The 18,283-nt window shown below is 45.6% G+C and overlaps 1 non-coding gene across 1 annotated transcript; it reads right to left on the minus strand.

The window, feature by feature from the left end:
* Positions 1-13,756: 13,756 nt before the first annotated feature.
* On the minus strand, positions 13,757-13,831 carry Trnat-ugu (transfer RNA threonine (anticodon UGU)). Its single transcript has one exon. It is a non-coding gene; the product is annotated as a tRNA-Thr (tRNA).
* Between the last annotated feature and the right edge of the window lie 4,452 nt (positions 13,832-18,283).

Consider the following 18,283-nt stretch of genomic DNA (forward strand, 5'->3'; position numbering starts at 1 on the left):
AACGTACGTGGTATAAAGGTTAACCGCTGAAATTCGTCAGATCGATAATGCAATTCACTGGATGCAGTTCAAGTGGCCCGGATGTAACTTGTCAGGTGATGAGAGGTATGATGATTGACGCTCAGTCAAAACAGGAGGGCAACTGACGTACCTCAATCCTGGACATTATGAATTTGGTTCTGTACTGGAGCTTCGACGTGATGACAGAAATGAGGTCTGACTCGCCATCCACCCTCGCTGGGGCGGCTTCGCGTGGCGGAACGGCGCTCTTCCGTGGCAGCAGACACGCAGCATGCTAAGCACTTGTTTAATCGATTCCTCTCCGGGCGGCCGGCAGGGGGCGCAGGGTGCGCTAGGGGGCCCTCGCTGTTGCTAATGGCGGCTCAACTGCTTCATTTCCGAGAGCCCGCGGCGCCGTCATCAATAAACCTATCACAGCAGCCCTCTTTACACCTCACCTCACCTCACCTCACCTGCTACTGCAGCAGGCATTAGGCACAGTTGCGAAGTGTATACCGTCCGTCCAAAGCTTTTCGAGACTGATTTTATTCCTGTGTCGTAAGCAGCATCAGCGCAGTATATACGGGGGCAGTATGAGCTAACGCCTGTGAGACGCCCTCTAAATCCGCTGGGCAGAACAGGTAACAGGATTGTGGAAAGGGCCAAGGGATGAGGTCAGTTTCTGCTTCTAATTGTCATTTATTTTAATTTAATAACCTTTTCAACCAAAGCGGCACATAGCCGAATCTTTACCGAATGCAACTCTTTCACGGCAGAAGGTCTCCAACAACAAATTTTAACAAGATAAAAATCCAATTAAGATAGCAATAAAATAATTTAAAGACTTATGCAAGGTGCAATACCAATGGTTGAGGGCCATAATCAAAATTTTAAAAGATATTACCATAATCTTTAAAGGCAGAAGGCCACAGTGTTTAAGCTTGAAAGATACATTTAGAAATTAATTTTGCAAAATTTTAAGAAAACAAAACAAGCATAAGCCTAAGATTTAAAATAGCTAACAACAGATAAACACCGGTGACACTCAGAAGACCTCCAAGGAGGTCGGTCTGCCCTCGTTCACTTAGGTGAAACAGGTGGTGAGCCCAACTATACTTGATCCGTCGGAACCCAACCAGGGGGCAGCCACGCACCGACCGACACAACGACTTGTTTCCCGTCAATCAGTACACGAGAACTCAAACCGGCAATGTTACAAACGTGATAATCCACAATGGAGTATGCATTGAAACGTCCCCTTTGAACATTTATACATGACTGTGCTTAAACTGACACACAATATTTTTAGCGCAACGCAATCTGACTTTCAATAATCCCTACAAAACAATGGCCCTGACTAACATTAACCTATACCTTTCACAAATCACTTACCTCACAAAAATCTTCGTCACTCGAACTACTGCAATACAGCGAGCGCCACTACTGCCAGCTAAATAAAAGATTCAAACTACAGAAGGCACTAACTACTGATAGGCATAGTAAGCAATTGAAAGATGTTAATAGAGAACAAACAATGTATTTACCTTAACAGTTATAATATATATAGTAGTTCATGACATCCAGTGTTACAAATTTCAAAACTCCGCCATCTCTCTCCCCACATCCACCACTGCTGCCTGCTCACCTCTAACTGCGCGAGCGACATGGTTCAACAATCTCAGCGGTGCCTTGGTGCTTCTCCAGAACTCGATGACGACACAGCGGACATTTCTGAGCTCTTGTAACGACCGCATCTGTAGACTTGTTACAGTATTAGCTGTCAAAATTACACACCATGTTGGACAGCGACAACAGGTCAGGAAAGGACGCTGCCTGGAATTACGTTAGTGGCCAGGGCAGGTAACCGGAACACTAACGACCACTAGGCAGAAAATTCCGCTGGTACACTTGAATTTGAAACACGGTAATAATTAACTTCGCTCAGTGGAACACTGCCTGAATTTACGTCAGTGCCCAGGGCAGATAACCAGAACACTAACGGCCACTGGTGCACTCAAATCGTAGTCGACCAAAATAGTTAATTGCACCGCATGGTGGCTAAATCTCAGCAGGAGAATCACTCGGTGTTGCTCACCGGTAAACCTCCGCAACAGCAAACCACCGAAGCGGATCACTACAACATGAATAGACGTGGCTTGGGTAGTTTGTAACCACTCCTCAAGTTTGACGTCCTGGGTCGATGAACCACGAAGCCTGTAGCGATCGGACAGCTCCACACACGCTCCGACACTGCACAAGGGCTGCCAGCGGCTCCAGCGGAGGTAACTTCCCTCGTCCGCAGCAACCGACCGACTCCCCTCAGAATGCCGACATCTAAAATCGCAGACCTCACCGCTGCTCCAACCCGACTGCACTAGTGCCGCATTGCAACTCATGACTGGCAGGTCGGGACTGCACTCCAGACGCGTTCCGGCTAACTGGATGACCCGAACTGACCACCCGAACTTAACTGCCTACGACAGACAACGACCGGCAAGTCATAGCAGTCGAGCAAAGATACTACGACAGGGGATATATCGATACGCGCTGCTAACGCGGCTCACGGTCAGGCAAAGCAGCAACTCATTAACAGTAGTAATTTAAATTAACGTAGCGAAGTGGAAGTACGTTAAAACAAGGTGTAAAATACACGATGGCGGGAGCACGAGCCACGCACGGCTCAGCCTGTAAATGCATTGGACCTGTCAGTCATGAGGGAGTGCGGCCGTGGTGTATCAGTGTTGTAGCACAAGTCCCAATGGAGCAGCGTCTATGAACCAATTGTTCAAGTTAGTCTGCACAAAATGAAGACGCGCGAATGCCTGCAGCGACTTGAATGTAGTGAAAAAAGCAGACAACTCTTTTTCTGGAAAAAATCACCGCGGATTACGAGATTCGACGTTATCAATACTAACCTACCACAAAACAATAGATATTGACAAGAACGATCAACACTTTGACAACATAACCGTCGTTGAATCTAATGTGGTGAGTGAGTTTAACAATACCCCAAAGAATGACTCTTCAGACAGTTTCACATTCTTGTGTGAGCATCCTGTGCGCAGTACTCAAGATGGTTTAGTGGTTAGTTCGTACGGGACCAGTCAAGATGAGAGAAATATCTAGAATACGTGAAGCATTAAAACTGTTCTCTATTTTTGATTGATCCACCCTCGAAATGTCTGTGTGGACTGTGTATGAACTCGTGCCGTTTCCTTTGACTGTAGTTGGCAACGAGTATGCATTTCCGCCTGCCATGGACGCTTATGTTTCGCATCTTCTAGTATCTGCCGTTATCATATGTATTTCTTGATACCTTTTGCGAAGCCGTGGAGAACATAAAGGGGATGTTTGGTACAATACAACAAGTTCATCCCTCTTGTAATAAAACAGTATCAATTATTATGGTATGTAAACGAAATCGTCTCCAAATTCTAGTTTAGCTTACAGGGATAGCTAATTTTAGATGAAAAACATCTCCACCAGCTTTATCCTTTGAAAGACAACAACGACTTGACATCCACATAAATCATGGTCTCATTTTATTTAATTTGTACAGACTCCCTCTGATACCTCTCATACTTCGTCGACGTACGTCTGTTATAATTTGTGTGTAATCTACTTGGCACAATCCAGCTGTTGTGTGTTCCAGTAGTAGTGCAGCCTTCGGAAAGCTCTGCAGATTGCTACTCTAACTCGAATGCTTCATTACACACAATACATATTACATACACAGGGTAGGCTAAATAGAAAAATGGCTCAAATGGCTGTGAGCACGATGATATTTAACTTCTGAGGTCATCAGGCCCCTAGAACTTAGAACAACTTAAACCTAACTAACTTAAGGACATCACACACATCCATGCCCGAGGCAGGATTCGAACCTGCGACCGTAGCGGTCGCGCGGTTCCAGACTGTAGCGCCTAGAACCGCTCGGCCACTCCGGCCGGCGCTAAATAAAAGTGGCCCACAAAATGTGTAATGAAATTTATTGCACTTTAAGATTTGCAAGGCAAATTACATCATGTGGCCTGGTCGCGGCCGAAGTAAGTTGGGTCGTCTGCCTTAACGTGCATGAAATACGAGTACTTCCTGGCCTAGTTTATTTTGCCCGTCCTGTGATAACAGTATGCTGTTAACAGACATTAGCGTTCACATTAATATGTAAAACACAATTAGACATTAATATGTTATTTAACTTTGTCCTCTGAAAATTGCATCGAGGAAAAGAGATTCACTGCTGACCAGCAGTAGCGTTGACGTCCGGCACTTACGCCAAATTAACCACGAAATCCACAACGCACGTGGTTCATCAGTCTATGTGATGCCGTTCTCCTTTCGCCACTTTTGTGGCCACTCTCCAATCACTTTCATCTGATGAACTGTGGGAGTCTCTTTTATCAGCTGTAAAGAAATGCTGGTGCAGACCACGTGAAAACCCTACGAAAATCTGAGACTCTACGTACAAGTGAGTCCCTTACTATGTCGTATGAGTAACCAATTTCATGCTCCCTGATATTTTCTGTAATACTGATAATATATGCTTAGAAATCCAGAGACATTGGCGAAATTTTTACCAGTATTGTGGCTGCAAGAAGCGACAAGAGATGAGACATACTATACCCAGATTTGAATTGAAGTCACTCCATTTTAGTTTCTCAATATAACTTGGAACTTCGTGTACACCTTCCTCTCAAGGTGTTCCTCCACCTCATCTTAGTATGCACGAGACATATTTGAGATAGAATGGCTGTGGTAAATTACTTTACTGAACTATTGCTATTCCGGCAAATGGCAAACTGTTGATACCTCACTCGATGTTCGAAGTGCCGCAGTTGTTCTACTTATTTCTGAAATGAGCCGCCACCAGCAAAACTGATCAAATGTACGACACCTCCAGAGGTACTGAAATTAAAGATAAACAAGTGACGAGGATACAGTCGTTAAAATCGGACAAGAATTAAAAGAAATAACTTAACAATTTAAGCAGAATAGAAGTTCTTTAGATCTCATGTAGCAGAGAGCAGTATGTGAATTCATCTCTAAGAAATGACAGATTCAGCCTTTAAAAAATACACTGTCAGACAGAACGACAGTGTGCAAAACAATAAAAGGAGCACTTTTTGAAACCCCATCGTTGTCTCCCACTGTGATGCAGAAGTTTGAAATTCGGCTCAAAGATGTCTACAATCTTTTCCACTGATGCAGAATCGTGGCTCTCTGTAACGTCGACCTCGCGCTCGGCAACCCTTCAAACATTTATGGGCGCGCACATGCGAGAGAAAGGCCGCAGCTCAGTAGTTTATGTGTGATGTAAGGTGGGTTAATGACGTCATATCTATACTAAATTCCACCACAATTCCGCCCATCGCTACCGTGGTTTTGACACGCGAAGGAAACGTCGTCACACTTCCTCCTTTACATTTCACCACTCCTTTTGACGATTCAGCCTTTAAAGACGATTCTGCGATGGAGGTAAGAACTGCAACGTCCAGTGCTGAACCACCTGGTTTTCTTATTGGGACCGAGAAAAACATGTCAGACCGACCGCCGCTCATGATGTACAGGAAAGACTTCAAACTGTTGCATATGTGGCGGCACTGAAATCATTCCTTTCTTCCGGGTGTCGGTTCCCAAACATTTCGCCGTCGACAACGACAGTTCGCAGTTGGCGATGAGGAGGAGGATGACGTTCATGATAACATTTGAGACTGCCGATGAAATTGTGGGCCAGCATTCCCACTGAACATGACTGCACATCGTTAGAGTGCAGTGCGACCGCACGGAACAGTGTGGAATCACTAGGGACTGGACTGTTCAAAACCATTCGACGAAATTTGGATGTGATCCGAAGAAGAGAAGGTTGCTTATGTTTTTTCAGTCCTCCTGTTTCGCCCCGCCCCCCTTCCCCTATCCACCGTGGCATGATCATGGAGAGGTACGACACTGACACAAATGTGAGTAAAATGGCAAAGGGCTCCTCTGAGGGCGCCCAGATTGCAACACCCTCAGTGCTACCCTCCCACATTTGTTGGTTACTTGCCTGTATGGAAACCATCCGTGACAGATTCTTAGGTGCCTGAAGAAGGCTACACTGCTTCTGTAGCCCATGCTAAGAGGCATAAAGCGTCAAAAGGTTGAAACTTCCTGGCAGATTAAAACTGTGTGCCCGACCGAGACTCGAACTCGGGACCTTTGCCTTTCGCGGGCAAGTGCTCTACCATCTGAGCTACCGAAGCACGACTCACGCCCTGTCCTCACAGCTTCACTTCTGCCAGTACCTCGTCTCCTATCAGCGTCTCATATCAGCGCACACTCCGCTGCAGAGTGAAAATCTCATTCTTGAAACATCCCCCAGGCTGTGGTTAAGCCATGTCTCCGCAGTATCCTTTCTTTCAGGAGTGCCAGTTCTGCAAGGTTCGCAGAAGAGCTTCTGTAAAGTTTGGAAGGTAGGAGACGAGGTACTGGCAGAAGTGAAGCTGTGAGGACCGGGCGTGAGTCGTGCTTCGGTAGCTTAGATGGTAGAGCACTTGCCCGCGAAAGGCAAAAGTCCCGAGTTCGAGTCTCGGTCGGGCACACAGTTTTAATCTGTCAGGAAGTTTCATATCAGCGCACACTCCGCTGCGGAGTGAAAATCTCATTCGGGCATCAAAAGGTTGTCAGGAGGTTAACTGCCTGCAAGCGCCAATGACTCCACCACAGATCGTCTCTGTATGGGCATATTTTTCAAGCCCTCAGCAAATGTGGACACGTCGTTCAGAGGATGTGACTGATCAGGGTAGTCTTAGGGAGACCCTTTGCCATTTTATTCATGACTGTCTCAATGTTTCAATCCCCCTTCCCTCCCGACTCGTCATCAGGGTGTGAATCACGAGGGTCGCAAAAGTATAAGCAGTCTTTGTTGCTTCAAATCATTTTCAAATTTCGTCGTTTTGAACGGTCTGTAGTGGTTTCACCCCCTTAGCAAGAGCAGATATTGAGGACACACTGCACTCCAAAAGATTGTAGTCATGTTGAATGATATTACTAGCCCACAGTATCCTTAGACAGGGTTGAATAATCTGGGGGATGTCGGCAGTGTCAAAGGTTTTCATGAACATCATCCTGTTACTCATTAAACTACGAAATATTGCTTCCGACCGTGAAATGTGTGGAAAATAGTGCCCGAAGGAAAGTGGTGGTTTCAGTGGCACCCTTTACGCCACCTATGAGCCCTTCTCGTTTCAGTTGCGAGTGGCAGTGTGTCTGAAATGCTTTCCTCGGCCGTTCGTAAGAAAACACGTGATTTCAACCCAGGAAATCGCAGTTTTGACCTCCACCACAGAGGCGTCAAAAGAAGAGGTGAGGTGAGGGTCAGAGGGGGTGTGACGACCTTACTGTCGTGTGCGATGGGCAAAATTGTCGTAAAATTTGGTACCAATGTGAAATCCTTAAGAGATATCACATGAACATCTGAACTCTGGACTTTTTTCCGCAAGTGTCGACACCTTCCTGTTTGAAGCGTCACGGAGCTCGGGATTGTCGTTACAGGCCGCCATTCTTTCCCATCATTACAGAGGAAGATTGTAGGCACAATTGTGGCGAATTTCAACCTCCTGCGTTGCAATGGGAGAAAATTTCCGAAACAGTGATCCCTTAAGTGTGTTGGGCATTATAGTAGAATCTTGCATTAACAGCGAACGATAATCCACATTTTAGTATACGATAAATTATCGAACCGTAAGCAAATGACGCTGCTTCGCTATTACAGTAATACCCAAATATCGTAAAACAACAACATTTACTCAGCGTTTGTTCAATACGCAAACTGGGCTTACTGACTTTGGGGAATACAGTCACAAAAAATTACTCTAGGCACTATGGGACATAATATCTGAGGTCATCAGTCCCCTAGACTGACAACTACTTAAACCTAACTAACCTAAGGACATTACACACATCCACGCCCGAGGCAGGATTCAAACCTGCGACCGTAGCAGCAGCGCGGTTCCGGACTGAGCCGTCTAGAACCGCTCGGCCACAGCGGCCGGCAATACGGTCACCATTTTGCAATTTTTTTTTTAGTTTTATGGTCCAATCTCACTTCAGCAAATGATATCGTCAGTAGTTTTGATTTCTTAGCAAGTCAACATTAGATGATCTGCTTTAAAAATACAAAGAGTGTGGTGGTAAAAAGTTAGGAAACATCAGAAAATCAGTCTGATCAGAATACACAGCTATACGCAGTTGAAATTGTTAGTTAGCAATTCATCAAAGTTTTTTTATGGAGCGCAAAAGGCGTCTTTAATCTTTAAGGGTAAAATGGTAACAGAGGAAGAGAAGGCACGTCTTATTGTTTAACTAGATGAAACAGTGAGTACCGTCCTGGACTGTAATATTAAAAGAAAAATTGGTCTTCTTCAAGGGAAGGGGTCTACCGACTGAGGCGATTTACTTGCGCGAAAAATGAGCCATTTCAAGAACAGATTTTTTAACATCCTTCTATCCTCAGTTTTCTTCTACCTGCAGCTATTCTTGAAATATAGTAGTTATCAGCTGTAGAATGTTTTCGGTGCTTTAAATATGTTGTGGCAATTGAAGCTACATGTTTAATTCGATTTCTCCTTTTTGGCATAACATCCTGAGTGAACTGTTGAAAGCGGTCACTACATTTAAACTGTGAATTCGTAACTCATTACGATCCTAATTTTAGTATCCTGAAACATTTGCCTTTGTGTGAAAAGTGAACCAAAAATTAATAATAATGCGATCAGGGCGCTATTAATGAGTATGCTGTACTGAACCAACTTTTTCATAACACAATCGAAGGAAAAAAGGCGTATTTAAAGTAAGTCAATATAAACGGCAACCAAAAGCTTCAAGTTACGTAGCGCAATGTGTGAGTGTTGGTGTATCACTCCGTACAGAAGTAATATGTACAATGCAGATGGGTCTTCGCACTGTAATCTATAACAACTACATGACTGAAAACGACTCATTTAAAAGCAAAGACTTGAAGTCATCGTCGGTACTGAACACGGGTCTTGATGATGCATTGCATCCTACACTCATCTTATTTAGTTGAAAAATGTTAATAAATTCTGTTTCTACTGAGGGCAGTTCATCTCATCTCATGAGCAACTCTATTGCACTCGAACGTGGTTCTTTAACTAACAAGGTTTAAGCGAGCACATGTGCGGATTAACATAAAGATCAAGGAATCGAAAAGTAACTTCGTAAGAGCGCGATTTTAATTGGATACTGAATTTCAGTTGTTATATAGTTTAGAAAGTGGATAGAAAAGCTCAAGAATAATACATGTAGAAGTCCTTCAACGGACCCCATGCCTTTACAATGGCACACTTCGGAAAAGGACAGCAAAATAAATCAAATTCGTACAAGCGCCTGTAAAATTAGTTAATAATTGGGAAGATAATGAGATGACTGACATGTATGCTCGAGTGACTTAAAGTAAACATCGATCCCCAGGTGTTCTAACCAACAAACGAATTCTAACAACCAACTGGCCTTGCCCACATAAAATAAAACTGCAAACATGTTATGTAAATAAATCTGAAAAATACATGGAATGTAATTATGTAAATGAAATGCTAACAAGGAACCATCTCACCCGAATTCCTGGATGATGTAGCTATGATGTGCCAATCTCAGTATCACAAGACAAAGTGTCCATATACACTCCTGGAAATGGAAGAAAGAACACATTGACACCGGTGTGTCAGACCCACCATACTTGCTCCGGACACTGCGAGAGGGCTGTACAAGCAATGATCACACGCACGGCACAGCGGACACACCAGGAACCGCGGTGTTGGCCGTCGAATGGCGCTAGCTGCGCAGCATTTGTGCACCGCCGCCGTCAGTGTCAGCCAGTTTGCCGTGGCATACGGAGCTCCATCGCAGTCTTTAACACTGGTAGCATGCCGCGACAGCGTGGACGTGAACCGTATGTGCAGTTGACGGACTTTGAGCGAGGGCGTATAGTGGGCATGCGTGAGGCCGGGTGGACGTACCGCCGAATTGCTCAACACGTGGGGCGTGAGGTCTCCACAGTACATCGATGTTGTCGCCAGTGGTCGGCGGAAGGTGCACGTGCCCGTCGACCTGGGACCGGACCGCAGCGACGCACGGATGCACGCCAAGACCGTAGGACCCTACGCAGTGCCGTAGGGGACCGCACCGCCACTTCCCAGCAAATTAGGGACACTGTTGCTCCTGGGGTATCGGCGAGGACCATTCGCAACCGTCTCCATGAAGCTGGGCTACGGTCCCGCACACCGTTAGGCCGTCTTCCGCTCACGCCCCAACATCGTGCAGCCCGCCTCCAGTGGTGTCGCGACAGGCGTGAATGGAGGGACGAATGGAGACGTGTCGTCTTCAGCGATGAGAGTCGCTTCTGCCTTGGTGCCAATGATGGTCGTATGCGTGTTTGGCGCCGTGTAGGTGAGCGCCACAATCAGGACTGCATACGACCGAGGCACACAGGGCCAACACCCGGCATCATGGTGTGGGGAGCGATCTCCTACACTGGCCGTACACCACTGGTGATCGTCAAGGGGACACTGAATAGTGCACGGTACATCCAAACCGTCATCGAACCCATCGTTCTACCATTCCTAGACCGGCAAGGGAACTTGCTGTTCCAACAGGACAATGCACGTCCGCATGTATCCCGTGCCACTCAACGTGCTCTAGAAGGTGTAAGTCAACTACCCTGGCCAGCAAGATCTCCGGATCTGTCCCCCACTGAGCATGTTTGGGACTGGATGAAGCGTCGTCTCACGCGGTCTGCACGTCCAGCACGAACGCTGGTCCAACTGAGGCGCCAGGTGGAAATGGCATGGCAAGCCGTTCCACAGGACTACATCCAGCATCTCTACGATCGTCTCCATGGGCGAATAGCAGCCTCCATTGCTGCGAAAGGTGGATATACACTGTACTAGTGCCGACATTGTGCATGCTCTGTTGCCTGTGTCTATGTGCCTGTGGTTCTGTCAGTGTGATCATGTGATGTATCTGACCCCAGGAATGTGTCAATAAAGTTTCCCCTTCCTGGGACAATGAATTCACGGTGTTCTTATTTCAATTTCCAGGAGTGTATTACGAGTCCGTACATTGATGGCAGCTTGCGAAGAGAGTTACTCGCAGCGGCTGGCGGAAGACGAGAACGTCTGTGTCCAGCCAGCAAAGCCGTCCTAGCGAACTCATGACTCCTCGTCAAGCAATTGTTTATCTGGCGAGAGTAAAATTTCAAATTATTGCCTAGAGAAATCCGTTGCAGTTCCAGCCACAGATGTGACTGCCCCGGCAGACATCAACATTGACTATTTGTTCTTTGATTCATACAAGTGATTAGCAACTCGTTTATTAATATATGAAACGGGAGTCGTTTCGAGCAGGCAGCTTTATCTATACATATTTTATTGTACCACAAATATATTAGGACATTAATGTCCATTATCGCTTTGTATCTCAATAATATACACGTCTGTGTCCAGCCAGCAAAGCCGTCCTAGCGAACTCAAGACTCCTCGTCAAGCAATTGTTTATCTGGCGAGAGTAAAATTTCAAATTATTGCCTAGAGAAATCCGTTGCAGTTCCAGCCACAGATGTGACTGCCCCGGCAGACATCAACATTGACTATTTGTTCTTTGATTCATACAAGTGATTAGCAACTCGTTTATTAATATATGAAACGGGAGTCGTTTCGAGCAGGCAGCTTTATCTATACATATTTTATTGTACCACAAATATATTAGGACATTAATGTCCATTATCGCTTTGTATCTCAATAATATACACAAGCGAAATGTAAAAGAAATTAGGTCAACATCCAGTTGTCTCCCAACAGCACATTCACTTTAAAATCACAGAGTAATATAATTCAGATAATGCCCAATATAATTCAAAACGCCATCAGCGTTAGGTGAAATTAATGTTTTGACTTGCTAATTACACATTTAACAGTGATATTACTGTTCTCAGAGCTTATTATCTATTAACAAAAATTGTTTTTAATGTCGCACTTTGAATGTATCACCGTCAAATATGGCATGACATTTGTTGACATGAACAGTGAGCCGTGTATAAAGGTCTTCGCAGTGCATCAACGCAATAAAATCTTCAAGAGTATATTGCCGCTCAGTGCAGCTGGGAAACCAGCCTTTGGAGCAATAAGGCGGCAGAGGCAGCGGTCTGCATTGCGTACGAGAGCTGTGGACGGCAGACGTAAGCTGCCAGCTGCGAAAACAACCATTAAGGCAGCTGTTCAACATTTTTGGAGCTGTCTTAACTCTCGAACTCAAAAGGACATCCTGAACACTATCATCTACCAAATAGTTCTGAGGAAATATTCGGTTCTGATCAAATTCCCAGTCACACCAACCTCGCCAGCATCTTATATAACATTGTACCTTCGGCCCCAATCCCTACCTAGCACCTCTCACCACCACCATAACCACCATCCTGAATGAACAACCACATCCATGAAGCCTTCCTCCAATTCTCTCTGTTGTGATCGTAGGTGTCGTACCTGAGATCACTGATGAATAGGTGCAATCATAACTGAAGTCACATCCTGCCATCGAAATCCGCAATGGTCTCCTAATGAACACTGATAATACTCTTACATTCCTCGTCTAAGTTTTCAGACATTTTATCTCCACATATTCAAAGAAGGACCTCTGGTTTACTATCGTCTTCACAAAGTTGAAACTTCAAAAATAAGGTAGGGAAATGGGGTGCAGAAGAAGCAAAGTATCTGACCAGGATGTTGGTGGACGGGGGGTATGACATTGTTATTCTAGGTGGGCTGGGCAAAATTTCAGGCAGAATCCCAACTACAGTCCTACCATTGCCATTAGTGCCTAATGCCCAATGATCACCTCATTCGCAATTGCAGAAATCCACCCACCTGTCGTCTTTGCAAAATCCCTCACTTCCCAAAACAGAATCGTACTCAGGCCTCCTTCCGATCTGCAACACATAGACGTATTACCTTTCTTGTAAAGTCAAGAGATACCCATAAAACCTGAATTAACTGTACCCATTCCCATCACTGATGACGCCAACCACCCTAACAGTTCCTTCTGCCCGTTTCCCATTTCTGTAGACATTACTAAGACCGTTTTGGAAAGCCATTCTAAAGACCGTTTTGGAAAGCCATTCTAAAGACCACACACACCTTCCAATAAATGTCTTTTGCAGCTTAGTTCGTGTTGCACCTAACCACTCAAACCACATATTGCTACTACCAACTGTAGTTTGTTTTTAACTGCATTCACATCGTGAACTAAACCACTTGTAGCCCTCATCGCGTTCAAAACACCTCACATACTGCCTTGATATCCCTCCCTACTGTCAGGTTTAACCCACTCTTCTCTACTCCTTTCCGATTTCAGGACTCTCTTCCCTCCCCAATCTTCCATTTTCTCTTCTCCTCTTCACGTTGGCCTGGTCCCCATCCTTTCTATCTGTAGCCTCGATCCTATGTTTTTCTGCCAGTCATTCTCCTGCGTTTTACCTCTGCCCATAGCTTGACTAGGCCAACAGAATGCCCGCCCACATATTGCCAATGTTGTTTCGAGTACGGTGCAGATGTTTCGGTGGGAAACCCTTGCATATTCTTCACACTGTACAGATCACTCCCCTTGCGATTTCCGTGCTTTCGGAGCCCTGAAGAAAGACATTCGTAATGATAATTAAATGGACACAACAGGCGTTGATGTACTTCATTGGGGACATGTTGAAAATGTGTGCCCCGACCGGGACTCGAACCCGGGATCTCCTGCTTACATGGCAGACGCTCTATCCATCTGAGCCACCGCGGGCACAGAGGATAGTGCGTCTGCAGGGACTTATCCCTTGCACGCTCCCCGTGAGATCCACATTCCCAACATGGCCACACCACTACATTCGTAGTGCGCCTAATAGATGTTTGCCCATCATACTCATTACTCGTGGCAGATTAATCTACCAAGTCCCGTACGAGTTCGGGCATAGCGTGTGCGTTCGCACAAGAAGGTCAATGGCCGGGAAGCCATATTTTACCTATATATGACGGTAGTATCTGTTCCCGAAAGAACAGTTACCGTGGAAGACCATGCAGCTTTGCTAGAAATGAAATGATAATTAAATGGACACCCTAGCTGCAAAAAGGCGTTGATGTACTTCATTGGGGACATGTTGAAAATGTGTGCCCCGACCGGGACTCGAACCCGGGATCTTGGGGAGTAGTAAGGCTACGACGTCAAATGAACATAATTTGCAAAATAACAATTTTATGTAAATAAACCAGCACTGCGCTTGTTAAGTAAAAAGGTATAAATGGTCACTCAAAAGTTTACGAGACAATTGTAAATGTCAGCAGGATTCCAATTAACTGCCTTTCACAATCAATAAGTGTGGGCGGGACACAAACGCGGCACCAGTTCACGGTACTGGACCCGCCATTCTACAGGACGCTGGCCAAAAAGCCGTCACTCGTACCTCTAAAACATATCAGTAGATTACATTTAACAATCTCGCAGTAACCTGTTCACAAAAGTGGGCGGCTGTTCAAAGTTTCATTTGAACTCACATTGCATTGCTCACGCCCAGAGATATATTTAAAATAACCTTTCACATTACTAATTAATAATTTAAACCCCACAAATAAGAATAAGGGTAAGTTAAAACAATATTGCTTGTATCTAATGCTATAAGGTATTAAATGTCGAATAATACAGCAACAGCAACAATTCCTAGAAAAGCCGGTACAATCGTAATACAGCCAGACTGAAACTTGCAAGAAACAGTGCTGATGGAACAGAATTAAGTAAAAGGGACTGCACCGACTAGGACAATTCACAGTACTCACATAATAAAAATGGTAAACCAGAGGCACTCAGTGAACAAGTTCAGACCAGCTGTACCACTCAGATCTATTCTCCCGGTAAACCACATTACAATAGATGGGCAGTGTAAACATAGGGAATATAACATTTAATGTCGACCCGCGCTAACAGCAACAAATTAATGGATGGAAGCAATTTAACACCTAACAGGAAATAATTACCTATTTGCACGTCTGTCGGCGCCAGTAACGAACGCCAAGTGAAACACCGACTGCAGACCAATCGGGCTTGAAGTTCTGGCGTTGCGTTGCGTTGTTTGGGGGGAGAAGACCAGACAGCGAGGTCATCGGTCTCATCGGATTAGGGAAGGACGGGGAAGGAAATCGCCCGTGCCCTTTCAAAGGAACCATCCCGGCATTTGCCTGGAGCGATTTAGGGAAGTCACGGAAAACCTAAATCGAGATGGCCGGACGCGGGATTGAACCGTCGTCCTCCCGAATGCGAGTCCAGTGTGATAGCCACTGCGCCACCTCGCTCGGTTTGAAGTTCTGGGAAATAGCACTAAGCCACATTGGACTATCCGAGGTGCATTCAAGTTCTAAAGCCTCCGATTTTTTTTTTCTAATTAACTACTCACCCGAAATCGATTAAACTGGCGTTACTTCTCGACGTAATCGCCCTGCAGACGTACACATTTTTCACAACGCTGACGCCATGATTCCATGGCAGCGGCGAAGGCCTCTTTAGGAGTCTGTTTTGACCACTGGAAAATCGCTGAGGAAATAGCAGAACGGCTGGTGAATGTGCGGCCACAGAGAGTGTCTTTCATTGTTGGAAAAAGCCAAAAGTCACTAGGAGTCAGGTCAGGTGAGTAGGGAGAATGAGGAATCACTTCAAAGTTGTTATCACGAAGAAACTGTTGCGTAATGTTAGCTTGATGTGCGGGTGCGTTGTCTTGGTGAAACAGCACACGCGCAGCCCTTCCCGGACGTTTTTGTTGCAGTGCAGGAAGGAATTTGTTCTTCAAAACATTTTCGTACGATGCACCTGTTACCGTAGTGTCCTTTGGAACGCAATGGGTAAGGATTACGCCCTCGCTCTCCCGGAACATGGACACCATCATTTTTTCAGCACTGTCGGTTACCCGAAATTTTTTTGGTGGCGGTGAATCTGTGTGCTTCCTTTGAGCTGACTGGCGCTTTGTTTCTGGATTGAAAAATGGCATCCACGTCTCATCCATTGTCACAACCGACGAAAAGAAAGTCCCATTTATGCTGTCGTTGCGCGTCAACATTGCTTGGCAACATGCCACACGGGCAGCCATGTGGTCGTCCGTCAGCATTCGTGGCACCCACCTGGATGACACTTTTCGCATTTTCAGGTCGTCATGCAGGATTGTGTGCACAGAACCCACAGAAATGCCAACTCTGGAGGCGATCTGTTCAACAGTCATTCGGCGATCCCCCAAAACAATGCTCTCCACTTTCTCGATCATGTCGTCAGACCGGCTTGTGCAAGCCCGAGGTTGTTTCGGTTGGTTGTCACACGAGGTTCTGCCTTAATTAAACTGTCGCATGCACGAACGCACTTTCGACACATCCATAACTCCATCACCACATGTCTCCTTCAACTGTCGATGAATTTCAATTTGTTTCATACAACGCAAATTCAGAAAACGAATGATTCCACGATGTTCAAGTAAGGAAACGTCGCCATTTTAAGTATTTAAAACAGTTCTCATTCTCGCCGCTGGCTGTAAAATTCCATCTGCCGTACGGTGCTGCCATCTCTGGGTCGTATTGACAATGAACGCGGCCTCATTTTAAAACAATGCGCATGTTTATATCGCTTTCCAGTCCGGAGAAAAAAAATCGGCGGCCTTAGAACTTGAATGCACCTCGTTTGTTGATGTCCGCTCTGCACAGGAAAGGTTCAGAAATGTGCTCACCAAGTTGAGTTTTTCGTGGTTGAATAAGTGCTACTCCAAGTACTAACTGTCACGCCAATCTTGCTTTGGTCACACCCAGCAACTGGACGATTCTTTCGCCCGATGTATAGCCACCCACTTCGGCTCCTGTCTGGACGTTCGCATAGGCACGGCGCTGGTGTAGAGTATTCGGCCCCACTCTACTTGGGAGGTGCCCGCTCAGACTGAGTCGGAAAGGTCTCCGTGCTTCTGTTATCAGCTGGATCCGTTCCTTTTTACCTCCAGACGAAACATTTCCTCCGTGAGCCTAGTACGCCTGTGGAAGACTCGGAAGTCGCCGTACACACACTCTCGGACGCCACGCGCTAGGCCATTGCTAGGTAACGGCCAAAGAGCGTAATCACGCGGAATATCGATAAGAGCCGGCACGGCTCACACTCACAAAACTGCCATTAGCGAGTATCTTAAATCAAAGACAGAGCTCCCACTTCTCGGTTTATCGTGGAACTGTGAGCTAATACGAATAATGCACACTATTTATCATGCTTTACGTGCGGTAACTCTGTTTCTCATCGACTATGCCATAACATTTTTTGCAGCCAAGGTTTTCAATTGTTCTCTGAGCCAACTAAATGATTCCTTCATTTTCTAACCGGCATACCTGTCACGACATAATTTAGCAATTGTATTAATATCTTAAAGTTTTACACATCGTTTATTTTCCGGTATTCTGAGGTGCAGAACCGATACAGACCAGATAGTTTGCTGATGCAACTACATAAGCATGAGGATGATCCAGGGAAATCAAAACTAGTCATATTGTATAAAAAAAATGCAACTGAGATTGGAAAATGAACGACGTAGAACTTTTTTTGATTTCTTAGTAATCAATACGTAAGTATAAATTTGTAATTTCCGGGCGGGAAGGAGCGCCTGGTCCCCGGCACGAATCCGCCCGGCGGATTTGTGTCGAGGTGCGGTGAACCGGCCAGTCTGTGGATGGTTTTTAGGCGGTTTTCCGCCCTAGTTACACTATGTCGCCGATTGCTGCGCAAACAAGTTCGTGACGTACGCGTACACCACCATTACTCTACCACGCAAACATAGGGGCTACACTCGTCTGCTGTGAGACGTTCCGTGGGGGTTCACCGGGAAAGAACCGCACAATAACCCTGGGTTTGGTGTGGGATGGCGGAGGGGTGAAGTGGACTGCGGTAGTCGTCGTGAGGTTGTGGACCACTGCGGCTGCGGCGGGGACGGAGACGCTCTGTCGTTTCTAGGTCCCCGGTTAACATACAATACAATATATACAATAAATTTGTAATAATGAGATTTCTCGCGTTGTTAGTTAAAATAATGTATAGCTGCTCAGGTTGGGAATTAATCCATAAGAAATGCGGCGCTGTCGCGTAATGAATGAGGTAGAGGTGAGAAGTTAATCTGGGAAACATTCAGCAACAACCACGCCACGCTTCCCCACCACTTTTCTTTTTCCATCCTTCGGTCGTACACAAGGGCCAC

This window comes from Schistocerca cancellata, chromosome 8, assembly GCF_023864275.1.
Source record: "Schistocerca cancellata isolate TAMUIC-IGC-003103 chromosome 8, iqSchCanc2.1, whole genome shotgun sequence".
NCBI lineage: Eukaryota > Metazoa > Arthropoda > Insecta > Orthoptera > Acrididae > Schistocerca > Schistocerca cancellata.